The sequence below is a fragment of the Tiliqua scincoides genome, chromosome 2 (assembly GCF_035046505.1).
Source record: "Tiliqua scincoides isolate rTilSci1 chromosome 2, rTilSci1.hap2, whole genome shotgun sequence".
Lineage (NCBI taxonomy): Eukaryota > Metazoa > Chordata > Lepidosauria > Squamata > Scincidae > Tiliqua > Tiliqua scincoides.
This window is the reverse complement of record NC_089822.1, coordinates 241,909,966-241,937,452: the sequence shown is the minus strand read 5'-3', so window position 1 is coordinate 241,937,452 and position 27,487 is coordinate 241,909,966. Positions and strand designations below refer to the sequence as shown.

Sequence of the window (27,487 nt, the reverse complement as noted above, 5' to 3'; positions counted from 1 at the left end):
TTAGCTTTCTTTTTGGATGCAATTCTCTGCTTGGACACACTGTTTCTTACTAAATGTATTGGGAGCCTGCAGGAACTTCCAAACCTCAAGTCGATTCTGCACCGTCATTAAAGGCTCAGGGGACCTTCGGCACAATCCTGCGCGGGTTTACGTAGACTTAAGTCCCATTTTGTTTGTTTTATTACTCTCGAGTAAATGCTTTTAGAATTGCGGTCCCATTTAATACACATATTCAGACAAAAGGACCTTACAGAAATAAGCGTAACTCTGCCAAAAACACATATCTTTTATTCACTTCCTCAGGACTTTGCTGCTGGTGAATCAATTAGATGAAGAAAGTAAGACAATAGCGGTGGCAGGGTATGTGTGAGGCTGGGAAATAAATAAAAGTCTGAAGCCACTTAAGTTGAAGCTTCAGAATAGTGTTAGGATATTCACATGATGACAAGTAGGTGGAGACTGTGGTTTCACCATGGAACCACCAATCTTACATACCCTGAATGAGACCTGCCTTTTGGACCAACTTTTTCTCCCTCAAATATCTGCCTTGGGCCCAATCCTATCCAACTTTCTTGTGCTGGTGCAGCTGCAATGCAAGCCAGAAGCAAGGGTACAAAAATTCCCTTACCTTATGGAGGCCTCCATGGTAACCCTCCCACCACAGAATGCAGCACACACCTCACTGGCACGGCTACACCAGGGATGGAAAGTTGGATTGGATTTGGCCCTTTGTCACAGAAGTTCAATATTTTTTTGACTTCCCAAAATCATTGGTAAAGATTTCCACCAAAGTCTGGGTTTTCTACATCAGCACTGAGCACCTGGCAGATGGACTGAGCTGTTTTCCAACTTGGACTTCCATCTAGAATCCTAACATGCATAGATGTGGAATAGATTACTTTCTGAAAATCCTAAGATTCTCAAACCCAGAAGTGTCAGTAGGGTTGCATCACCCGGTACGGGAGGTCAGCGCATCACTTCTATGATAGACCTTCTCCCAGGCAGAGGGCAAGGCAACACCTCAGGTGGTGGGCGTGGTGATGTACCATTGCCCCTCTCTCACTGGTTTTTTTTGTTATTTTTGATAGAATTGAGATACGTCAACACTGTTTCATTGCATTCTGCATGAAATTACACATCAGTCAATATATAACACGATGGTATTATTCAAAAATAATACTAAGATTTTAAGTTTTGGCCAGTAATGGTGTCACCCCCCTGTATGTGTCACCCAGTGCAGTCCCCTCTAGCAATGCCACTGCTCAAACCTTCAGCTCCATTGCAAGTTAGTTAAGATGAACTTTGCTAAATCTGAACCATTAGGATACCTAAGATTTAAGTTGGCACTAACAGAACTTTATGTCACTTTAGCTTGAGTTGTCACCTGGCTACCTGTTTAATCAGTCCCTCCACACTTTCTTCAGACAGGGAGTGAAAAGCTAGCAACATAAAAGAGAGTCAGGGTGGTGTAGTAGTCTGGGAGGTGGACTTAGACCTGGATGATCCAGGTTCAAATCCTCCCTCAGCCACAAAGCTTCCAGGGTGATCTTGGGCCAGTCACTTTCTCTCAGCCTCACCTACCTTACAAGGTTGTTGTGAGGACAAAAAAGAGGGAAGGAGCAGCTGTGTAAACCGCCCTGAGCTCTGCTCTTTGAAGGAAGGGTGGTATAAAAATGTGAAAAATAAATAAATAAAATAAAAGCCATTTTGGAATGGCTCAATGTGAGCGTGCATGTAATGGTAAAAGTGTGTGTATGTATAATGGTCGTGTACAACTCATTATTCAGTTAACACCAGGAAGGAAGGACATGGTCATGAATCAAGTCAGACCACTGCTCTTGTGTCAAGGATCACATGCACGAGCTCCTCAACCACATGGCTGACACATTAGCAAACTATTCTGTTACTAGCAACCCACACATTGCCTAAAAGAAGCAGGACCATTCTGGAAAGGATCAGCAGTAGTAGCAGGCAATGACAAATCCCAGAGCTACCAAAGCCTGCCCCCAAAGCAGCACTAATATGGCCTGTGTGCAACATGAAGCAAGGTCTGAGGCAGTGATTTTTAACCACCAAAGGCCTCCAACAAGACCAGTCTAGCCCAGACAGCCACCAGCAGTCAAAGAAGTACAGAACAAGTAAAGCCCACCAGCATTTAAAGCTAATCAGACGGGCATTCCAACTACTACCAGCCTGCTCCAGTTCTGTACAGGACACTGGTATCCTACAATGGTACCAAGGCAGGCCTGAACTATACATGCAGAAGAATGTGGCAGTAGAATGCTGAGTTGGCAGAATAGGCTGTGTGACTTCTGAGTTCAGGTGGGAGAACCACAGTTTTAGATGCTGTCCTATGTTATAAGCCTATGTTATAAGTTTAGATGTTTCTCTATGTTATATAGAGAAAAACTGCACAATGGGAAATGTTCTCTCTGATGTGCTAGTTCCTTATTTGTAAGGAGGGGATGTTAAACATGATGGAGCAGCGGCGTAGATAAGGGGGTGCAGGGAGTAGCAACTGGACCAGGCAACAAGCTGAGCTTGACGCTAATGGTCAAAATTGTGAAAACCTTGGTATGTACAAATAATACCACCATGTTATATATCATTGGAAAGGTAATTTAATGCTAAATGCAGTGAAACAACTTTGTTGGAATATTTGTATACTATCAAAAGTTATGGCCAATTAACCAAAAAACTTTTTTATTTATTTACTTATTAAATTAAATTTGATTTCATCCTGGGTATGGGCTACAAAATCTCCTTTGACCCCAGGTAGCAGATGCCTCAGCTATGCCACTGCCCCATTTTTCACTTTTTAAAAAGTCTGGGTATGACATCACTTCCAGAAGTGACATCACTTCTGGGGAATCATTTTGCACTTGGCTACATTTTCATTAGCTACGCCACTGTGATGGAGCATTTGCAGAGAACAGACCCCAGTCTGTGTTCTGAAGAGGCACTGAGATTGCATAGACAGACATAATCCGCACTTGCTCTCCACATGCTATCGAGGCACAGGCAGGGTGAAGAAGGAAAACAAGGGTGGTGAGAGCTCAGACAAGTACAGCAGAGGGAACGTAACTCCTCCTGAAGATTTATTTGCAGGACTGATAGCTACTAATCTAATAAAAAAAAAATCTAATATTGGAGAAGGACTTTATTGGTACCAGATGGCATGAAGCCCACATATATCTCAGCCACACAAACATCACTATACCATCTCAGCTATGCACAGTAATACAATCGGTGTCTCACACACCTTCACAAAGCACATCTGAACACAGAGCAAGTCTGAAAAAGAAAGCCAACTATGTTACAAAATTGTTGTGCCATGTGCCCTGATACAGGGGGGAAAAGTTCTAGAAGTAATCTGGATCTCTTGGTGGGGGAGCTCATCTTGGTGACACAACCAAGTAGTGGCAGGGAACATGATGGAGAAGGTGGTGAGTAGAAGATGCAGAGCGAAGCCAAGCAGAGAGACAGACAGAGGCTTGGAAAGAGGACTGATAAAGGTACTAGGAAAACACATGAAAAAAGCCTGAAACACTTGGATATTCTTAGCTAAGAAGAAAGTTTTGTGCATGGGTAGTGGGCAGGCTGTGGGAAATAGAGAGGAGGGGTGGAGCTGACAGTTCGGAAATCAATCCAAGAGAAGAACAGTTGTTTACCATCTTCACTGGGCAGTAAATTATGCAGGGAATTGATAGAGTGGATAGAAGGATGTTCCTTTCCTTCTCATACAACACCAAACGCAGGAGACATCCACTGAAATTGAGTGTGGGGAGAGTTAGAACAGACAAAAGAAAATATTTCTTTACCCAGTGTGTAATTAGTCTGTGGAACTCCTTGATACAGGATATGGTGATGGTGTCTGGTCTAAATGTCTTTAAAAGGGGATTGGATAGATTTATTGAGGAAAAGTCCATCACAAGTTACAAGTCGTGATGGGTTATGTGTAACCTCCTGGTTTTAGGCTACCTCAAAATGCAAGGGAGTGGCAACAGGATGCAGGTCTCTTGCTGTCTTGTGTGCTCCCTGAGGCATCTGCTGGGCCACTGTAAGATACAGGAAACTGGACTAGATGGGCCTTTGGCCTGATCCAGCAGGGCTCTCCTTGTGTTCAGTAGCAGGCTTGATTGAATTATGCTCTTCCCAAAAATTGCACAATTTTTGTTGTCCCCTCCTACTGTATGTTTCTTCCCAGCTACCTTCAGTTGTGGAGAGAACCTAAAAATGAACAAATTAGCTCACAGGGTCAGGGAAATCCACACCAAAAAACTGTTGGAAAGCCCTATCTATACCTGTTCTTGATTTTTACCTGAGCACAGTCTTAAGGGCAAAGTATTATCCAAACCAGCACCAGGTCGAGAAGCAACTGGTTGAAATAAACAATAAAAATTTCAGTTGCAGATTATATTTTTAAAAAGCTTACTAACTATAAGAGCAGATGAGCAACTGAATAAATAGCTCAAGCAATTTCTGAAACCTCCATCCTTGGGGAGTTTGGAAAGAAAAGCTGGACAGGAAGCCATTGGGGATTATTTAGGTATAGGATATCCTGTCTAACAGCAGCAGAGAGTTGGACTAGATGACCCACTGGGTTCCATCCAACTCCATTAGCCTATGATTCACTGTAAGGAATAGCCTTCCTTTCCAGAGACATTTGTAAATCTGGGGCTGTGTTTCATATACGCATACAGTATACACATATAATGTAATGAGAAAAACGGGTTTGATTCTGAGACCCTACACAAAGAACCCAAGTGGAAAAACAGAGGACAAGAGCAATGATGAAATTAGAGAGAACAAACAAGCAGAGATGAAGTGAAGAAGAAAGCTGTGCAAAGAGGAAGCTCTAAAGAAAAGACTTGGAAGAGATATGAAGGACACTATTCCTAACTTGGAACTGGGGAGCCTCAGCATGCCAATTAAATTTCCCCCTGGTGGGCGAAAATGATGAGTTTCCTGATGCAAAACTGTGAAGTGACAATGAATCACTTCTTTGGCCGTGCCAAATTTTTACACTGCGCAGCTCACTGCAAAATCTCCTCCTGGCTTGTCAGCAGAACCAATGTCCCCAGCTGCCGAGCCTCCTCCTCACTCTTCCCTTTCCATCAATTAAGCTTTAATTCAATCTAATTTAGCTTTAACTTTCTAGCCAGCTACTTCTAATCTCCAAGTGCTGATGCCAGGATTGGTGTTGTGAACAGTGTGTTTGGCTAAGAGTCGGCTTAGCAGCACACATACTTGGAAAGAACATCCACTGAAGACAGCAGGACTTCCTCCCAAGACAATGCGCTGAAGGTTGAAGCCCTACAATGACAAGGGCTCAAATCCCAGCATAGTCAGAAAGAATAACTATTTGTGAGATACTTTGTCCTGGGAAGGTAGTGGGAATGAGCTCAAGTGTTCCTTCTGGTGTTCCACCTATGATCCTCACACAGTGGGGAAAATGACTTATGACCCAATCCTGTACAACTTTCCAGCATTGATGTAGCTGCGCCAGGGGGCGTGCGCTGCACCCTGTGATGGGGAGGCAGTCAGAGAGGCCTCTTCAATGTAACACTGACATTTGTTTCCTTACCTCAAGGCAGTACTGGGGCTGCATCAGCACTGGAAAGTTGGATAGTTTTAACTGAAGGATAGGGGTCCAAGAATAATGGGTTGGTTCACTAGACACCCATGATTTGATACTGCTTTATGACTGTTTTTAAAGAAATACAGTAAATAAATATTTGTGTATGAACAGAGGGCTTGAGAGAGAGGCAGCGATTTCTCTTATTTGTATTGGGGAAAAGGAGATAGTAAGAAACAGGAGAAACTCTTGCTGGTCCTTATCTTATTCAGCCCTCAGCACAAGTGAGATAAGACCATGCTTTTCCTGCCAGCCCTCAGGCACACAGAGAAGGCTTAAAGGAGAGGCATTGATTTATCTCATTTGTGTTAGGATGTGGTGAAGCTTAGAAAGGCTCCTGCTGTTTCTTACTTTCTTCAAACTGCAGCACGAGTGAGACCACAGGGGGAGAGATGCATAGGCTGGATATTCTTCTTGTGAGCACTTCTATGAGTGCTCACAAGAAGTTCTTCGTACTTCCTAAGCACTGCAGGTGCCTTCGCAGGTAGATTCCCTACTCAAATAACATGGAACACAAAATGAGCTCTGTCCTGTGCTTTACAAAAGAAAAAAAAAAAACCTGTCCCTCCCCTAGCTGACATGATGTTCCTTCACACTTATATGAGGGTAGTTGCCACATGTTCTGACATTAAGCTCCTTGATAGTTCAGTAGGACACGTGCTATCTGGCCCCACTACCACAGAGACCACATGAGATTGCTGGCCTGAACCCATTTGGTGGAGATGCACTGGTGGCAAGGTGTGGTTGTGCATTGGCCTGGCTCCTTCAAAAGAGTAGGTCAGCAAGAAAGTGCAGAGAGAAGATCACTTCTCCTTCCGAAGCACTGCAGGTGCCTTCACAGGTAGATTCCCTACTCAAATAACATAGAACACAAGATGATCCCTGTCCTGTGCTTTACAAAAGAAAAAAAAAACACCTGTTCCCACCCTTGTTGACATGACATGGCCTGGCCCCTCTAACTTGCTACAGGGACAACTGTGGGGCAATCCACCCACTTTTGGACACAATAGCCATACTCTGTCGGCTTGGAAAAGTGATAACTAGAAATTAGCAGTCCCTCTAATACACACAGTTCCATGCTTGCATCTAGTTCCTTATTCAGAAACAGTAATATGGTTAGAGAATCAGGAAAATTATAAGGTACAACTCTGGCTAGACTGTACCATGTTGCATTATATTGGTAGAGGAACGGAAGGTTGAATGTTGCTGCACGTATATATAAAAAAAGAACTCCTTGCCCATAAAAAAATGAAGAGTTTCCTATCTGGAACAAACTCCAACAAGAACTGTACAAAGAGATTCTGCCACTTCTACAATTTTGGTACAGCACAAATCAGAATTCCCATCCCAGATATGCTTTGCAAGAATGGGGAAAAAAAAAAACTTCCATAACTACAATGTGTGCAAGTGATTGGTTAAAGTATATGTTAAGGAAATCCTAATTAGGGACAAGTCAAAAGAGGATTGCTTTTCATGAACATTTTTGGCAGTATTGAAATACATGCCCTGTACCGCTGATTTTTAATGCTTCTTTTTTTGTCCTCAATGACATTAAAATGTGGCCAGATCTGATTGTCCACATAGTGGCATAACTTCATCCAAACCACTACATGAACTCTGATGGCCTAGGAATGCCCATGTGACCAGAAGATGATGCACTCATCAGAAGAAAAAACAGAGTGAAAATGGCAATGAACTGAGAACAAAGGCAGATATTCACAGTATTTATGGGGTTTCAGAAAGTATTCCTAAAGGGTTCATCAAGTGTTCGCTTAACCACAAAACCATTCGGTGGAAACTCAATATTAATCCTTGTAGCTGATACTAGCTGATCAAGAAGCAGATTTGTAGACTACCTTGAGGTAACAAGGCATCATACCATGAGAAGATCTTTTGTATGAAGACACAAGGAAAGGGTGTGGGGCAGCAGACTGCCACCCAGTGGACAATTTACATTGACATTTAACTTGATTCAGTTTAAAAACAGCCTAGGAAAAGCTGATCCACTGTATGACAGCATTACAAAACAGAGGCAAGCTTTTTCTCATACAGCAATCAATCTGCATTTGCAATTTCTCAATCTGCAAAAAGAAGAGTCCCTAGAAAAGCTCATCTTTATCCATTACTTCTGTGGGAGTGAATTTGATCAAACTGCATCAGACAGAATCATTATAGGTATGAGATTGCAGGGCAAACGTAAATAGAATTTTTCTATCAACACTTCCTTGAAATCTGATGCATGGCAGAAAAGGGCAGGAGAGGCGGACAATAGCAGCATGCTAAAATAAAATATTTGCATACGTTTCTGCACGCATTGTCATATAATACTTTACAACTCCCTTCCAGCACTCTGTTTGCAAACACAGCTATCAGTATGCTCCAAGTCTGATAAATAATGCCACCACTCTAGGTTCCTTTAGCTTTTAAATATAGCCTGGGACATGCCATAATAAGAGCAATTCAGCAGCAACGGGGCAAACTGTCCAAGGTTCTTTTGGAATCTCCTTTCTTTAAGTCCTGCACTTGCTTTCGTTATTATTGTTGTTTTGGGGGGTCTCATGTTATCCCACAGTTCAGGTTGGAAAGACAATTTTTCCAAAATGTATCCTGCCTACTGTGCCTGCAATCACATTCAAAGAATATTCATCGCAAGTGTACCAGATGAGCTGAAAAGTCACATCCAGACCACAAGATATTCAACCTCAAATGATGACATGAACAAACCTTGGTAATGTAGTTTGTAATGCCCACTTCCAGTGAAACCTAACTTTCTGAAAGATCTAATAGCAACTATGAAATTCCCTGCCAGGGAACTAAAAACTGCCCCCTCCCTCATGGTCTTTCGGTAAGGATTTTGTTCCATTTTGTGTTTGTATGCTGTATATTTTGTTTGCCCCTGTAGCAGTCCTTTGGTTAAAAATGGTTGTCCTCCTCCAATTGCTTGACCTCCCTTATTATGATTCTATGTATTGTTTTTATATATTGTATATTTTAATCTGAATTGTAAGTCACCTTGGGCATAGGAAAGGTGGCATAAAAATCTTTTAAAGAAATAATAATAGCCCAATCCTAGCCTTTTCCTCCTTGCTAGAGAAGTCATGCCGAAAAGGTGTGTGCTGTATCCAAAGGGGGTGGGGGATTGGGAAGCTTTGAAAGGGAAATGGGATTTAAATCCCTTTACCCCTTTGTAAGCCTCCCACTCTGCAATGGGTCTCCTTGGACCTGTAGTATTGCTGGTGCAAGTCAGAGGCTGCAAAAAGAGGGGATAGGATCCAGTGCACACCATCACCACCAGCAGATCCATGCCCCACTGGCAGCCTCAATATCTCGTTCCTCCCCACCCCGACCAGTTTCAACTCCTCTCCCATTCCACCCCCATTCCGCTCTCTCCCACCCACTCCTGCCTCTTCCATCATCCTACCTGCCTCAGTGGATCCAGTACGCTCCTCTGGCAGGCAAGGGAAGGTGTTGACCTTCCCACAGGCACTCTAGCAGTGCATTATTTTGTATGCTCCAGAGCAGGGGTGCCCAAACCCCGGCCCTGGGGCCACTTGCGGCCCTCGAAGCCTCTCAATGCGGCCCTCAGAAAGCCCCCAGTCTCCAATGAGCCTCTGGCCCTCTGGAGATTTGTTGAAGCCCGCACTGGCCCGATGCAACTGCTCTCAGCGTGAGGGCAACTGTTTGACCTCTCGAGTGAGCTGTGGAATGAGGGCTCCCTCCACTGCTTGCTGTTTCATGTCTGTAATGCAGCAGCGGCAGCAAAGGAAAGGCCAGCCTTGCTTTGTGCAAGGCCTTTTATAGGCCTTGAGATATTGTAAGACCTTCATTCATTCATAAAATTTCATCTTTAATATATTCATTTATGTAAACTTCCCCGGCCCCCCCCCCGACACAGTGTCAGAGAGATGATGTGGCCCTCCTGCCAAAAACTTTGGACATCCCTGCTCCAGAGTAACATTTACAGCAGCCATAAAGAAGGAGCACTAGTGGACAACTAGTTCCACCAGTACTACAAGCTGATAGGATTGGGCTGTAAGTGTTCAATTCTATACAGTATGCACTGGACATAAGAAGCTATCTAGAATCATTGATTCATTTATACCATCTATGCTACCCTGACTAGTAGCAGATTTCCAGGGTTTCAGATGGGTTTTTCCAGCTCTGACCAGAGATGTCAGGATTGAATTCAGATCCCAGTCTGGATGCAGAACTTATGTTCTCTGCTGAATTGGAGGTCTATCATCATAGCCTAAAGACTTAGCTGTGCAAAGGCCAGATAAGAGTTTGTTCCATTTCAGTAGCTGCAAAGGGCTTCAGTTTCTGATTTGTTTCTATGATCAGGAGATTTATCAAAACTTGAATCAAGGTGGAAAATGAAAGGACCACCATTATTTAAGGAATCTAGCCTTCGCCTTTTATAACTTGATTTTTTTAAAGAGACTAACATCAACAGCATCCCATATTTTACATGGAATATAACAATTCATTATGTTGCTTGCTTTCCACTATAACACTGACACTGACAATTCCCTTAAGAAGTTCTTATGCTTCATCTAAAGATTTCAACAGATTAACTACACTCTGATAGTGCACTTCTGACGAGTAACAAGAATTTCCTCTCTGTGATATGGACAGGCTCTTTGGGGTGTCAAACATGAGAAAATGGAGATTCAAGAACATTGTGAAAACTTCATAAGTGCTGGGTCAGTGATGGGACTGATGCCATTCCCCATTTTTATCTGGACCAAAAGCTTCTTTGAAAAACAGATGGAAGCTTCGAATTCCCAATCCCTGGTCTTTGATAACATGCTCACAGTCTTTTTCTTGAACTTTCCTCCCTCTCCAGCTGCCCAGGGGGAAACAGCAAGGCACTGTTGTTCTGACATCATTAATGAATACTCTGGCCCTGGGAACAGAGCATGGGGATGCATCTGCACCAGTAAGTTATTGCTTCTTAATTCTGAAGACAATGCACTAATGAATGTAATGAATTCTATGTGGTTTCTTCTTGCCTCTGTCGTGTACCATTGTAGACCTTTTAAAACCTCACGTGTCCTAGGTATAGGACACCTAAAGGAGCGTCTCTTCTAAAATCTTGCCTGTTGTCCATTAAAAGCTCAAAAGAAGGCCTGACTTTGTGTTCCTTCTTTCTCGGAAGTACAGATGATGGCAGGTGAATTTCTGCCCCTCTATGGTAGCTGCTCACTTCTGCCCTCTGGAAGCATACCTAGAACAACTCATGAGTTGTAGAAGAGTAATCAACATCTTCCTTTTAGGAAAAACTTTTGATTGCTGGAGAAAGAAGAATATTGGGTGTTCTCTTACCTATTTTAAAAATTAAAAAATACCTTTAAAAACCACTTCAAACATAAATAATTTAAACAATGTCAATGCTGCTGCTTTGATTATATTTTAACTGTATCGTGATGTACTGTGAACTTCTGCAGAGCCTTTAAATAAACAAACATTGAGAAAAAAATCATCGAGACAGTGCTTGCCAGAAGAATATGGTGGTAGCCTTCTGTATTCAAGGGGAAAAGATTTTCCATTTCTAGTGGTCAACTAACATGCAGAATGACAGTTTGGGAATAGTACAAGACTCTTCTGTTTCTTTTTCCTCTGTCTTAGGTATTGCCTTCAGCATTCAGTCTTCCAAAACCAGGTAGTTCCAAGCCCAGAAATGGTATAACCATTTAAATGAACCAATCCAAGAGGATCAAATATCACCAGCGCCACCTGGGTTACAACATCTGTGAAAGTTCATGAAAAAAGTCCGTTAACTAGGTTGCCCAGTTGGGTTTTCCTTGGGGGAAAGTCGTTTTGTAGAGGAAGGCCTCCAAGGCTGCAGAGAAAGAGACAGTTGCGCTTGGAAGACGTTAACTTTGCAACAGTCAGCACCAGAGACACTGTGACGGATTCATAGGCATGACCTACCCGGAGAACTGAACTCAAATAAACCTGTGTTGCTTAAAAGGATTACCACAACCAGTCAAAGGCCAGATGCTACTATGTGGTCACAAAATAGTACCTACAAAGTCATTCCTTTGGGACTGACATGAATGAAAGGCTCTGAGGCATCAGGAACGGGTACTACTTTGCTGCCAGGAAGTCTGTGGGATGTGGCAGTCTGCCCGGTGAAAAAGCAGAGCCAAGAACTCCCAAAACAACTGCCATGTGGACTGATCTTGGGATTTGAATTCTGTCAGACTGGGCTGCATTAACAGACTGCGACAATTCATGTCACTGAGACTGAAAGCATGCCGATCTTTGCCAATTCCTTTTTTGGGGAGGGGGGCGGGAAGGTCCCAAGTCCACCATGGAATCACCACAAACTTATTAAAGGCTTGTTCCTTTCTTCAAATGCACCTTCAAGTTCATCTCCCTGAACTGACTGTGTGCTTTGAATGCCACACATTGATTCATCTGCAACAGATAAGGTCCCAGAGAGAATATTTCATTTGAAACTATGGGCGGCAGGGTCATTTCATATCAGTGTACTGTGTAATTACTTTGAGAAGCACATATCTTTCAGAATGCTTTTTCCCAGGCTAGTCATTTATCAGCAACTTAAATAATCAAAAAACCAAAAACTGTGCATTGTTTAAACACTAATATTTCTAAGGCTACAATCCTAACCACACTTTCCTGAGAGTAAGCCCCACTGAACAAAATAGGACTTACTTCTGAGTAGACCTGGTTAGCATTGCGCTCTAACAAACCAAAGGTAAGAATCATCAGGAGAGCAGTGGCTTAGATGGGCCTTGGAAGCCGAGGTGGGCATGATTCACAATAAAAACCAGTTGTGGGGGGAGTGCTTAACTATAATGAGGTAAAAGCGGAGCTGAGCCAGTCCATTCATTTCAAAAGTGGGACAACAGACCAAGACACCAGACTTTTTGGAAACGTCCAGTCCCAGATTACCATAATTTCCAAATGTGTCTGTGTTTTGTTGGCTGGAGCTTTGGAGCTTCCAAAGACAAGCAGAGAAGCTGACTGCAGACCATCATGGGCATCTCATTCTCCCTTCCCTGTTCTGATTCCAAGGACTGGTCTTTGGCTGGACCTGAAACCTGGACCTTTTTCTCCAGCCTGGGCAAATATACACACAACGTTACATTGAAGATGGTGGGTGCAGTGCACCATGTAGACAGGGAACCAGCAAAGGTTGGGTGTCAAAGCAGACCTATTTAGAACCTCAGTACAGTTAGGGGCCTGCTGTATTGCAAAATGAAGGTCATTTTCAAAATAGCATATGGCATTCATGAAGTGACTTTCCGAAGTCATTCCAAGAATGCATACAGGTTCTAAAATATTACATCAGAATGCATAGCCTTTCTTGAAGCTGTAGAATTCTCCATGGCTGTCTTGTGGAATATACACTCCATTCTGACATAACAGTTCCACGTGCAACTGTGCACTAGATTTGTAGCACTGACCAAGGCTTATACAGCATTCTAGCCATACAACCCCCCTTGTGTTTTACAATCAAGGTCTCAGGTGCTGTGCTCCAGCCTGCCACTAGTACAAGATCAACTGGCAGAAACCAGGGACACGGACTTTTCTGCAGTGGTACTGAGTGTTTAAAACTTCCTATCACAGGAGATCAGCCAGAGGATCTCTCTTAAAGCTTTTAAAAGGACAATAAATATTGGGGGTGGAGCAAGCATGTTAATGCATAATTTTAGTTCTGACTAAAATTGCCATTTTAAGTTATTTGCTTCACTTGATTTGTTTTAATTGTTGCTGCTTCATTTCACTGTTGCTGCTGCCCGCTTGGGAAATTTTCAAATCCGAGAAGGAGGATAAATAAATAAAATAAATCCATTAAATGGAAAAACACTTCTGTCAATAGATGTGCCAGTGCTTCAACTACAGGGGGCTAGAGGCAGCCCAGGACCCTGGACTTTTATGATACAACCCCATAGGAATTGCTTTCAGAAGGTTGCAAAAGGGGAAATGACTTGATTAAAATTGGAGGAGTCGGACTGTAGGGCTTGTGGGTTTCATTCTCTCACTCAACTCTTATTTGCAAACTAAAATGAATCCTCTGAAATACACACACACACACACACACACACACACAAACAAACACTCTCTCTCTCTCTCTCTCTCTCTCTCTCTCTCTCTCTCTCTCTCTCCAAGCGAATGGAGGTCACATGAAATTTGGAGCTGCATTGCTGAGCTGGCAGCAACATTGAGGTATAAAAGCACAAAACTAAATATCTTGTTACGAAAGCACAAAACCAGCTTTATACACTATGCAGAACTGCCACAAGAGAAAGCTATGAATTGTACATCCAAGAACACACCCTGTTTGGCAGAAGTTGTGCTATTTCTCCCCCCCCCCCCCTGTGTAAGTTACTCCAGAAGTACGGAAAGAAGTTTTGCTGCTCACACTTCCCCTTGTTTCAGTGATTCTGCGTAATGTGCGAAGCTGCCCAAGGTCCAAATTCTATCAGGGCATTCAATTAGTAAAGCCTGTGAAAGCTAGGGAAAAACAGGATATGGACGTAACCTAGCCAGCATGTGACAGGGTGATAATTCATGGGGAGGGGGGGACCAGTGTCCTGCAGAGGGCCAGGAAAGAAATGACAACTCATCCTCACCTGACTAGCTACATTGCTAACAGAAGGATGACAGCTATTCCTCTATCCCAGATCTGATTCCATGGCTTGCTGAGCTAATTTTCACACAGATTGTTTTCAGACAAAACATTGCTCCGGCTTCAGGTAAGTTTACAGAGATAAATCTGTCAAACACAAGGGCAGCACGTTGGAGAAAAGATCATTCACCACAAGGTAACTAATAGGGGAGCCACATTTATCGTGCTCAAAATGTCATGCCTCCCCAGCTCATCTTTCTTCCATAAGTACTTGCTGAAGCCAAGACAGCCATCAGAAGCATAAGTAAATGCATTTATTTATGTGGTACATTTACACATTATATCTGGGAGAGTGAACCTACCCGAACACAGCAGTTGTCAGAGGAGGCCCTGCTCTGTGTCTCTCTACTCTTTGAGGTACAGAGACAGGGAACAAGGGACAGGGCCTTCTTATTGGTTGGCCCAATTCAAGCCTATTCTTATTATATGGCCCTATTCAAGCCATGCAACTCTTGCTCCATGGGATTTGCCTGACTTCACCCATCTGCATATTCTGATATCAGATCGACACAAGACAGTATTGTTTAGATTCACATTTCATGAGGCTGCTCTTTGATCTGAGCTAGCTCAGCTCTGGCAGCTGCTTCAGCATTGCTGCAGTTAGTGATTTGAGTGTTTTTATTGTTCATGACTAAGGGCGCAATCCTAACCAACTTTCTAGCACTGACATAGCCGTGCCAATGTGGCGTGCACTGCATCCTGCAGTGGGCGGCAGTCAAGGGGGGCCTCCTCAAGGTAAGGACATGCTTGTTACCTTACCTTGGGTCTGCACTGCGGCTAGGTCAGTGCTGGAATATAGGTTAGGATTGCGCCCTAAGTTTGTTTAGAGTTAATTGTGATTTTACTCTTTTATTGGCACTTCATGCTGGCTGGTATGTTAGCTGGCTGAGATGGTCACAGTTGGCATGGAAGGGTGGGACATATTTTTTAAAAATAAATAAGGAGTTTGGATGATGAGAAAAATGGGGGGAAATGTGGGGAAAGCAAACATCCAAGGGCCCAATCTTATCCAATTTTCCTGTGCTGATGCTGCTGTGCCAATGGGGTATGCACTGCATCCTGTAATGGAAAGGCAGTCACAGAGTTCTCCTCAACATATGGGAACATTTGTTCCCTTACCTCGGAGTTGCATTGAGGCTGCACCCATGCTGGAAATTTGGATAGGAATGGGCACCAAAACAGCCATTTTCAACCACTGTGCCATGGCACACTGGCGTGCCACGAGTGGTCCACAGGTGTGCCACAGGAATTTGGGGGAAGGTCATTTATTAATAGGGCCAATGAGAGATGTGAGCCCCCCACTGGCAGCATGGTGTGCCTTGTCAATTGTCAAAAACTTGGTGGTGTGCCTTGACCATTTTAGTGCCTTGACGGTGTGCTGTGAGATGAAAAAGGTTGAAAATCACTGATCTAAAGCAACCATCTGAAGTAGATTAGGTTGATAAACACTGAGTAGCCCACAGTCACACTGTGAATTTTAGGGCTGACTGGGCTGTTTTGAGCAAATTGGGATGGTGATGAAGAACTTTCGGCATTTGTCATGTTTTATCTGTCTTTAGACATACAGATGTACATATGTGTTTAAATGATTTCTATGTGCCCTAAGCCTATAAGGCCGTGGTTCTCAAACTGTGAGTCATGGGTCCCTGGGGAGCCGTGGAATTCTTGCAAAAAACCTATCACCCTATACAATGTCTAGGATTGGCCCAGTAGTTCAAGGGAGCTGCCAGTCAAAATAGTTTGGGAACCACTGCTATAAGGTGTAGAATACTAACACCACAAGCCTATGTATTCCTATTTAGAAGTAAGTCCTATTGAGTGCCATAGGATTTTCTCCCAGGGAAGTGTGTATGGAATTGCATCCTAAGTAAGGAAATAATATTCATAATGTTAATAACAGTTTAGACAAGGGGAGGGCTATGCTGGGCTCACTTGTAATGTACTTCTTATGACCACATGATCACCTGCATTTAACCGCCTCTTTTATGGCTGTGATCATAGATGGTAGAGTCAAGGTGGTGGGTTTAGTTCAAATGCTGAAAGCTTTTCTGATTTTATTTTTTAAAGGCCAAACCTTTCTAGTCCAGTTACTCTGTATTTGATCTTCAGCAAAGAAATAAAAGGATTTGAAAGGTTCATCAAAATACCTTTCAACTGTACATTGGATATGTGGGGGAAAAAATATTCTGGTTGCCATTTGAAAGTCAATTTAGACACAAAATCCAATAATGCTGTAACTGGCAATAGGAAATGATGCCCTAGTTAGCTTGTCCTTGGCACAGATGGACAGAGCAATCCCTTTTTCCCCATGCAGTGGCATGCCTCATGCGACTACAGCTGAAAGGCAAACAAGGCCGCTTCTACCTCAACTCCCATTCTTCTTTAACACAAAGATGCAGGGCAACTCTTGCCTGTGATGGCTGTGGTGGACCCACTAACCTAATGTGAGAACAGGGGACTTTTTGAATCACACAAACATACCCTGACTTCATCCTGTGGAAACCTTCCTGCAGGTCCATGATAAGCTTTCCAAACTTTAAAAGCATCTCTAAATGGGAATACATTTCCCCATCCCCTTTCTCATTTCTAAAGTTACATTCAATTATACAGCTCCTTAACACAAACCGAAGCAATCCCAAACTGCTTGCAGGATATGTATATTTTTTTAGCCACCAAGCCCCAAAGGCAAATAAAAAGAACCTTTAAAAAAACATCTCCAAGCCTTACACATCTCCCTAGCTTAAAACTGCTCTCATGATTTTGGCACGTTTGCCTGATGATCTTTGAATGCCTGGGTCTGGAAGTGCTGTTAAGGATTCCCATATGGCAGGACTGCAAACACACTAGCCCAAACAGCCTGCAAACTTAGCAGGAACTGTCAGATGCTTAATGGCAGCTCAAAGCACACCATTGTGTGCACTCGGTAGACACCAGCATTTCAAGTGCACTTCTCGGGGCCTAGAGAATGACAGATCTCTAAATACACCCTACGTTATTTAATTCCCTAGCAGTCTGCATAGCGTGTGTGTGTTTTCAAAGACTTGCACTGGTTATCATGCGTGGTTTTTAATTATGCTATTCAATTGCTTTCCAGCTCAGAAAGATAGCATGCTGCCCTCCCTTCTTAATGGACTCCTTGATAGCCACTTAAAAAAAAAAAAAGGAGTTTGGCTCAGAAAGATTTCAGGATTCCATTTTCCACATTCACACTTTATTTTTGGACCACGTAGGCCAACTACTCAACTGCAGACAGCAATGTATACGTAGCCTAGTGTTTAGGCACCTATATTTTTCAGTTGACACACTGTTAATGGTAAATGCAACTGAACGGCATAATTAAAGAATGCACATAATAACTCATGATGAAGAGTGAGCCTTCAAAAGTGCACTCATGCTTTAAGAATTGCCACTGAGTTAAAAAAAATGACCTTGTTTTCTGTGCTGGGCTACATTAGTGTGACTTCTTTCCTATTGCACAGCAATATCCCACTGCACCAGCATAAAATCAGTGATCCTGGTCTGCATAGCAACACAGATCTTATGTCACCTACGTAGTCACCTACTGTGGCACATAGGAGATTAAAGAGTGGTGAGATGCCCAAGTTTTCTTGGAAGGAAAGAAGCTGTGAGCTTCTTGGTAGCTGTGATCTGTAGTAACTCTTTACATCCCTTCACTCCAAGCCATGAGGGCCAAGCCCCCCAACTCAAAGTAATTATGATACCAGTCCTCTTCACCCCCAAAACTAGTTTTATCATCTAATGCATTCCATCTGTTTCGGCAATTCTGTTTGGAAAGTATTTTACATGAACTCCTCCCCCCACATACTATTCTTGATTTAAACACAAAAACAGTTTTGATATGCAAACAAGTAGAAGCCCAGAAGTCTGAGATTGCCCATCACTGAGGTAGAACAGGCAAACAATGGGTTAACATGCTTTGAGATATTACAAAGCTTCAGATTCCTTTAAATATGGTAATTATTCCAAAGTTCAGCATCCCTTGAGACTGAGCTAGACTTACCCATCTGTGAAAGCAATCAGAAGAAGAGAATGAGAAGAGTGTATGTGTGTTTGTGTTGATACCACTGGCACACTGTACCTCAAGCCAGCTAAACTGATTCATTTCAGAAGCTACAGTGGCTTAAATTAAAATTCATTACAAGAAGAGAAGGCAGATGCACTCTGCAAAAGAAAATCTTGCAGTGTGCAAACACTTCACAGCAGAAAAGGAACTACAGTAAGCCTTTGCCACGTCTTCAAATTCACCCTTCTAAATAACAGTGCAAGATGCTAATAAAGTCTCTTTAAGGCGCTCATTTGCAAGATGAAATAATCAGTGATAGAAGAGACACAGGTTAAGTTAAGGATAGAATAGTGAAGCAAACTACAGGGATGAGGCTAGATCTGATGTGGACAATTAGTCTCATTTCATTCTGCCTAATCCCTGGTGGTTCATAAGGTTTGGCTAGCCTTTGGCACAGCCCAGCGATTGAAAGTACAAAAGAAAGAACAACTAGATTAAAATCTTGACATGGCCACAGGTCATGTTGATGTGGCCTGTGTGGGTGCTTTAAGCCTTAAAGCAACACAAAAAGATAAACAAACAGCAAAAAAAGCCCCTAACCTCCCAGGTTTAGGAATTACAGGGATCTAGCCATTTCTAAAGAAAACAAAGGTGTGAGGAGACTACCATTTGTCAACAGCATTTTGAATATCTCTTCTAAGAGCTGCAACAACAACAAAAAAGGAATCAAACTAAAAATATCATCTGCTAGCAGTCTGAGTCATCTCCAGTTGTCTTTTAAAACCCCAAAGGTTTCAGACATTCTAGGGCGCAAATGACCAGGCAGCAAATTAACACTGACAGATGTTTTAAGACCAGTTACACTTTTTCTTTGAGATTTCTTTAAAGGAAGAAGATCAAGTCACTTATGTGTTTTATCTTTGACTTTCTGATGGCTTAAAAGCCCAGGCTAGCAATTACCTATGTCAATGAACAGCAACAACACTACTAAAAAGTTAAAAGGACACACACACACACACACACACACCTTTCACTATAAAGTGCATTTTCAGCACACTTATCATCACATTACAATCCATTTTAAAAAAATATTGCCATCTTTAATTTTAGACAGCACTAAAGCAAATGGGAAAGATTTCTGAAACTCTGGTCCTAAACATATATATTTGGAAATCATTTCCTCAGAAATCAAAAGGTCTGACTGTCAAGACATAAGATACACATTTTGCATCAGGTAACACAAAACACACTTCAAGTCGTCACAGCAGCACACACCTAAGAGTTACATGATTTAAGACCTTGCAACTAGAATGACAACCTGAGAGCTAAACTTTAAAGGATCATTGCTTACCTGTTTCCAAGCCCAGATTTGTGGGAATTGTATGGTTTTTTAAAAATCCAGTAAGTCTTTTCCTTCTGTTGGGTTAAGCTTTTTTGTTTTCTGTTTGTTTGTTTTTAAATATATTTTCCCTTTAGTATGTGCTTGCTTGCAGAAGCCCCAGGAAATGCTGCAGCATAATCAAGTATCTTGTTTTCTTTTTGCAAAGCCCTGTAAAATGCTAGTGGGAGATTTCTTGAAATGAGCAGCACCAGGCTTTTCATCAAAGCTTCCCAGAAGACACGCACATGCACATAAAAACATAGGGCAGCTTGAAAGGAAAAATCTGCTGTGGAAACCATCAGCAGGAAAAATTCGCTGGTTGCTGCTCTCTGTTTGCATAGGCTTGATAGCTGAACATTGCCTTCCACAGAATTCCAGCCTGGTAGGGACTCTTGTCTTCCTTCCCTCTTCCTCCCCTTACCAATCCATATTCCTTCTTCCAGCAATCCAAGTGACTCCAACAGAGCCCCAACTCAGGGTTTACTGAATGACCCTTACAGACAGCCAGGCTGCATCCAGACTGCAGTCCCTCCCTCTCCAAGTCTGAGACATTCAAGAAAGCTCAGCACAGCCCCATCACTGTGCTGTGCTTCCCTGCCAGACCCAGAATTTTTGCTGTTGCAGTGCTCGCCTCTTTTGCATTCCAATGAGGCTGTGATGTCAGCAAGTCAAAGTCACTGCATCTGGACAGTCCAACAAACTGTGTCCCCTGGCCAGCGCCTGTAATTTATTTATATGCAAATCAGGCTGTTCTTTGCAAATCAATAAACCACACTCCTCTCCCTTTCCCTTTCTCTCCCTCCTCCTTCGATGCAAAATGTTCAGGAAAAAAAAAATATGAAGAATTAAAAATAAACCCTCTTCTGTTTGACTGCTGTGTGTGTAAGTAGTGATGGTTGGCTAGTTATCCACAATCAAAGCTGGATAGTTTGGAGACTATTCAGACTGCACGTGGCCAATCTGTACAGAAATGTGATAGCATTTGACATTGACCGAACCCTCATCTTTTCTAGCCCAGCCAAATCCCATGTTGGCATCCTTCAGTCTCGGAAGACTATGGTGTCACGCTCTGAATGGTGGTTCTGGAACAGAGTGTCCTCTCCAGTGCGCGAAGCCTGGGTAAAGTAGGTATGAAGGATAGGCTGTTACCCATGCAGCAAATCCCCCCTCTCCACGTCGCTGAAATGGTCCAATGGAAAGGTAGAGGCCAATACGGTTGGTTCCAGCGGCGTTGCAGGAGTTGCCAGAACGTGACTGTGTTCAGCCATGAACTGCCTCAGGGACTCCGGCTCCGGATTTTGCCTCGAGGTTGACTCCTGAAGCCTTTTCCATAACTGGATGTAGCCACAAGGCAGTGGAGGTTTGGGATCAGAGTTTTCCTTCTCTCAGATGAGCTGCCTTCCCAGGCTGACGAGTCCCATCTACCCGGTGGCTGTTTAGTCGCCTCTTACGACAAGTACAGCCAAACTGAGGGCCTATTCTTAGCCCCAGCCCCCAGGGGATACAGGGGATACCATCCCATACAGATACACAGATACCCATACAGATACCATCCCAGCCAAAACAAGCCACTGTTTCCCACTGTCACTAATCCAATGCCTCTCAAATCATAGACTGAGACTCTGCAACAGGTTATGGAAGCTTTGTGGATTGGTTGTCTTGTTTCTCAGCAGTGATTGGGTGTCAGAAGAAATAACTGATAAAGGGTTGAGGACCAAATCCTATCCAATTTTTCAGTGCTGGTGCAGCTGTGCCAATGGGGCTTGCACTGCATCCTGTGGTGGGGAGGCAGTCAGAGAGTCCCCCTCAAGTTATGGGGACATTTGTTCCCTTATCTTGGGGCTGCATTGCAGCTGCACCGGTGCTGGAAAGTTGGATAGGATGGGCTCTCAGTTGCTCAGTATAAAACAGCATCAGATGTTCCTAATGGCAAAAGGCCTGTGATGAGGAGTTCTGGGTTTGGAAGTCCATCAGGGCAAGATGGGTCCCATGCAAAACTGTCATTATCTTGCTGGTTCTCCTTAAGACAGTATGTTAACATTAACTGGAAAAACCCATAGTAGTCGGTTCCCCCCCCCCCAAAATAAAACCCTACAACAAAACATCCCAAAGTATGGAGTTCAAGAAAATGTTGTACCAAATTTTTTCTAGTGGTGGTAAAAAGGCAGGAAAGGTGAGCTCATGGTGAGAACTGATGCTTAAGTGTTCATTGTGGAGGGGAAAAAAGATTGGTTAACTCTTGAGAGTTCTCATCGTGCAAGCAAGCGTACTGCTACTTTCTACATGGCAGTGTAACGTCTCCAACCTTCTCCACCTCCTGGGGTGGGGGGTAGGCTGCATTGTAAGTGATGAGTAAAGATATTTGAGCTATGATTCCAAAGGAAAGGCAATCAGGAGCAAGAGGTAGGATGATGCTCACTGTCTCCTTATTCTACTCTTCTCTAAACAATCGTCCATTTGTTTCATCCTAGGTTCTTTTCTTAGTCTTCCCTCTTCTCCCTTGCACTGTGCATCCCCCTGCAGTGGAAAACCTGTGCCCCTAATGGGACCAGCTGAAGTAGGAACTGCTGGGATCCAACTGTATTGCTGCTGGTGTTGGCAGGCAGATTTTAATGCTGCCTGGGGGAGAGTAATGTCAAGGCCCCAGGGGGAAGAGTGTGCATGACTGTAGCCTCTTCCCAGAGACCATCTGTATCCAAGGCAGCCATCTTTCTTCTCCCAGAGGTCTTAATGTTTTCTTCACCCCTTTCTGCCTTTCCTCTTCTTCATCAGCTCTTACTCTGTTTCTTCTCCCCTTGCTTCTTCCCAGTAGCTCTCTTTACCACCGCAGCTTCCCTACAAGTTTCTTTCACCTCAGCATTTCCTTTTGCTGCCTCTCCACCTGGTCTCTTTCCTGTCTCCTCTTCTCTGTCCTTCTCCAAGTACGTCTCCTCTTTCTGCATCCCATCTTCACTCTGCTCCTCCTTCCTCTTTGATTGCCTCTGTCTCCGCCTGTTTCTCCCAATAGTGCTTAGCGCCACTTCCAATCAGTATGGAGGCTGACCAGAGGCTTTTCCTGATTCCTGCTTTCCCAGGCCTTGACCATGACATAGCCAAGTGACTGATACCAAAGAAGCTGCCGTATTTGGGCTCTTTTAGCCCTCCTTGAGTGGCACAGAGCCACGGATTGTCACATGCAGGAGGGAAAACCTAAGCAGATCCTGGCTCAAGTGGCAGCATGTGTACTGAATTCTGGAATGCCCTTCCCTCTGAAGCAGTGGAGTTCCTGGAGGGGGTTCATATGCCCCAGGGTGTATTGGAAGAACTGGCGAGGAGGTGGATGTGGTGTCAGCAGTGGCCCCTTTAAGGGTAAGGCCTGGGCACCCAGCAGAGTATGCTGCACAGCTGCAGCCACTGGAAGGCAATAGGGCCCTCAGGGATATAAGGAGCACCTGAGGCAGGAAGGGGGTTTTTTTTTTGAAGGAGTGCAGGTTGGAGGTAGGAGACTGACTTGGTTTATTGAATTTGGAATCTGACTGTGGATTGTGACTGGACTTGGATACCCTGATGGATTTGACTAACCTACCTGGAACCTGACCTTAGACTGTAACTTGGCTTATTGGCTCTGGACTCTGATTTGGCAACTCTAATTGATTGGACTGGTTTACTTGGCATCTGTGGACTGGAGCTGGACTCTGACTTCTGCTTACTGCACTGGTGAGTTGCACAAGGGGGACTGATCAGTCTTACGCGGGCATGAGGCCCAGTGGATTGGAATTTGGCAGAACACAGGGCACCATGCCTCAGGAGTGGCACCACCTTCCTTGCCCCCTTGTCAACCCAGCCTTCTTCTGGGGGCCTTCAGAGAGCCAGGGAGGCCACGCCCATCCTTCCCAGCCCTCCAAAGGCCTTCTGAGGGCCTTTAAACCCCACCTCTGATTTCCTTTAAACCCCACTTTTGACCACACATGACCTTCCTGGCCCTCCAAAGGCCTTTTGAGCCTTCCAGAAGGCTGAAAATCACTGGTTTTCAGGGGGCAGCACTTGGCAGGAGCTACACAGAGGCCAGGATCACCACTGCCCTGAAGTTCTGGAGACCAGTTTGATCCCTACATCTTTGGTCAATGCAGAGGAAAACATGGCAAACTCTGACCCACGTTAGCAAAATGAACAACAAATCCCATAGTTGTAGAATTCTAACCATCTAACTTATCTAATCTCTTCCAAATTTCAAGAACTTAGAACATTTTTTTCTGGTATTATTTATTCCCCACTGCCCTTGTAGGATAAACTAGACCAAGGTGGTGGGGGGGAACCCTTGCGTGCTGAAAGACAGACATTTTGTTTACAACTGCAGTCATATAGCTAGAGTCTCTCTGTAGACTAGCCTTGGGAGTCTGAAGATACACTTTTTATTGCCAGGGTCCTTGGCCTTTTCATATTCCAGACCCTTGGCAACATATCATCAGTGGAGGAACAATGAGAAAAGCACCTACATAGTTAAACAGAATTCTTGTATAGACTGGCTATAGAACATTATGTGGTTATTCTTGCTAGAGTTTCTGGTACCTCCATTATGCTTTGTTTATACTATACAGATTTAAGCTTACAAGGCCACAGGGCCAAAATATGCAGGTGATATTGAGCATAGCTTCTGTTAAGCCAAGGGAACAAAATTGGTATAGATCTGCCAAGACTCTAGACCAGCCATTTTCAACCACTGTGCCGTGACACACTGGTGTGCCGCGAGTGGTCCACACACACACACTTTAGCTTTCCTCCTCTCTCTATTGATGGCAATATCTGCCAGTCACAGATAAGAGCCTGCCCTCCACCATTTCCTTGCGTCTTATTGATTCTCCCAGCCCCCCCCCTTCCTTCATGTTCTTCCTTCTGCTTCTCCCAAATGCTGCTCCACTGATTGGTGAAGATGAGTCATCTTCACTTGTATACGTTAATACTTTTTAAAATTCTCAAAATAGAGCATTTGTCCACTGACTAGCCTCAATGTTGATTAAAAAACAACTGGCTGAATGGCAGAAATAGTTGGTGGGTGGGCTTGGAAAAACTATTTTACCTAGTTTAATTCTGTGGTTTGCTGCATTTGCATGAAGATTACAGGATAAAACTCGGAGCCACAGGAACTAAAGCTCCAACTCACAGCATCCTAAGCACAGCTGGACAAGACCTAAACCTGCACCAGGAAAACACAGTGGGTGTTTTCCTGCTGCACCCATGGGAAGGGTTAGTAGAGAGCAGTGTAAGGACTGACCTTGTAGGTCCCTTCCAATTCTATGACTTTATTATTCTATGACCAGTGATAACCACATATGGAGGATCCAGTGGGCTTTTTTTTGCACCAGCTGATTGCATTTATATTGGTTTATGTATGTGCTTGTATAAAGAGCAGGACGTGGGAATGGGATATTGCTTGGCAAGTTGATCAAAGCTTGCTGGCTGAGAACAGGACCCAATTCACTCATGGTGGCACATTGCTGTTTACGCGCACATGCAATTAACACTACATTTATCTCTTACAAGCTCCTTCCATGTTTCTTCTTGATGGCAGGAAGTGCTATAAAGACAGATGAGATGAAAACTTAAAAGAACTCTTCATACTAAAAATGCACTGAGAACAATTCCAAAACCATATATGGAAAGAGGGAGGAAAGTGAGCAAGGTTAGAATCCTTACTGCTCTCAATACCTGCAGTGCTCTTTTTAAAGCTGAACTATGTTTCTATGAACTATGGTGAAGTTCAGAATGGATTGTGAAAAGCTCCTAAAGGATCTCTCTAGACTGGGGGGAACTGACAGTAAACTAGCAGGTGTGCTTCACTAAGTAAGTGTAAAGTAATGCACACTGGGGCAAGAAATCAAAATTTCACATATACGATGATGGGTTCTGAGCCATCTATGATAGATAAGATCTTGAGGTGGTGGTGGATAGCTTGATGAATATTTCAACCCAGTACGCACCAGCTGTAAAGAAGGCCAATTCCGTTCTCAGTAGCATTAAAAAAGGGGAGTAGAGAGGCCAATATTATGCCATTGTACAAATCAATTGTAAGGCCACATCTGGAGTATTTTTCTGGTTGCCACATCTCAAAAAGGATATAGGCTGCAAATCCTAACCGTAATTTCCTGAGAGTAAGCCCCATTGAACAAAATAGGGCTTACTTCTGAGTAGACGTGGTTAGGATTGTGCCCATAGTGAAACTGGAAAAGGTGCAGAAGAGAGTGGCCAACATGGTTACTGAGCTGGGGCACCTCCCTTATGAGGAAAGGCAACAGCGTTTGGGGCTCTTTAGTCCAGAAGGAGGGCACCTGAACAGAGATATGGCTGAGACATATAAAATTATGCATGGGATGGATAGAGTGGATAGAGGGAACACATGGCACAACATAGCACCAGAACCAGGGTAACCAGTACCATCCACTGAAACCAATCACAGCCATGACAATAACTATATGCAACCTCTGGGTTTTAGGGTAGTCTATCTCTGGATGCCAGATGCAAAGGAGTGGCAACAGGATACAGGTATCCTGTTGTCTTGTGTGCTCCCTGAGGTATCTGGTGCGCCACTATGAGATACAGAAAGCTGGATTAGGGAGAACCGTGGCCTGATCCAGCAGGGCTCTTCTTATATTCTTATGTACAAACTGTGTTTTTTAGCCACACGTCAGCTGCCTTGAAAAATAAGTGTCATTAAAATGTAAGAGGTCGATGGTATGTGAATTTCATGGCACTCCATAAAACAACAGTAATTTGTGAGAGAAATAGAAGGGATTTGTTTCTTCTTCCCTTTCTCTCTCTCTCTCTCTCTCTCTCTCACACACACACACACACACACACACACACACACACACACACACACACACACACACTTACTCCCACCCACCCACACACTTAAGTCCACCCCAGCTTATTTCATTGCAGGCCGGAGATGGGAGCCTGCTCAGCAATTCAGACTTGAGTGCTTAATCTGGATGCGACACAAGAATTTTATACAGTTCAGCTATGCCCGCCTGCCAAACCCCCCAAATGACGTATGTTATAGTCAACCCAGCATATGTCAATTAGAATATGGAGGAAATGGGCCGAAACTCAACCAGGCTAAAGCAAACAAGAACTCTGTTTGCAAATTCATAATTTAAAACAGAAACAAATTATAACTTGTTTAGTGAAACAGTTTTCCTTGGAAACGCTGCTAAAACCACAGGCATCAGCTCATACACAATGGCTAACAGCCATTTGATAGGACAACTTTTGGTCTGAGCCCCTTCCCCTCCTTTTATTAAACAGCTGACTAAATGCCTGGTTCTTACCTAAACTGCCAAACCATGAAAAAGAACCAATGTATGAAAAATACATATAAAGGAGTACAGATTGTATTACAGTAGGAGGCTTCATTTTAATCTTTTGTTAGCCGCCTTGGGTGCCCTTCGGGGAGAAAGGCGGAATAATCCAATAAATAAATCCAATAAATAAATAAATTTGAGCAGGCTGCCTAGAGTAGGCATGCCATTGAGAAGTAAGAATAAGCTCGGTTTCCTAGCAACTTCACTTTAGAAACAAATTTGCAACCTAACTTCAGATTTTCACACATTTTAGTTCTTGAGGGTGAAATTTCATATTCTGAAAGAGGGAAGTGACTGTCATCAAATAGAGCCGTGGTTCTCAAACGGGTTGGTTGCGACCCACCAGTACGTGTAACGCTTCCCCCGTCCCTTTAAGGGGCGTAAAGGGGGAAGGCAGTGAGGCAATCCCCAGGATCACGTCGCTAAATGGGGTGAGGGGGGT

The 27,487-nt window shown here is 43.5% G+C and overlaps 1 protein-coding gene across 1 annotated transcript in view; it reads right to left on the bottom strand.

The window, feature by feature from the left end:
- PRICKLE2 (prickle planar cell polarity protein 2) overlaps positions 1-20,274 on the bottom strand; it is a 127,206-nt gene extending 106,932 nt beyond the window's left edge. The window contains exon 1 of the mRNA XM_066616984.1: positions 19,676-20,274. The gene's annotated coding sequence lies outside the window, so the exon portion shown is untranslated. The remainder of the gene's footprint in view (positions 1-19,675) is intronic.
- Positions 20,275-27,487: the final 7,213 nt, after the last annotated feature.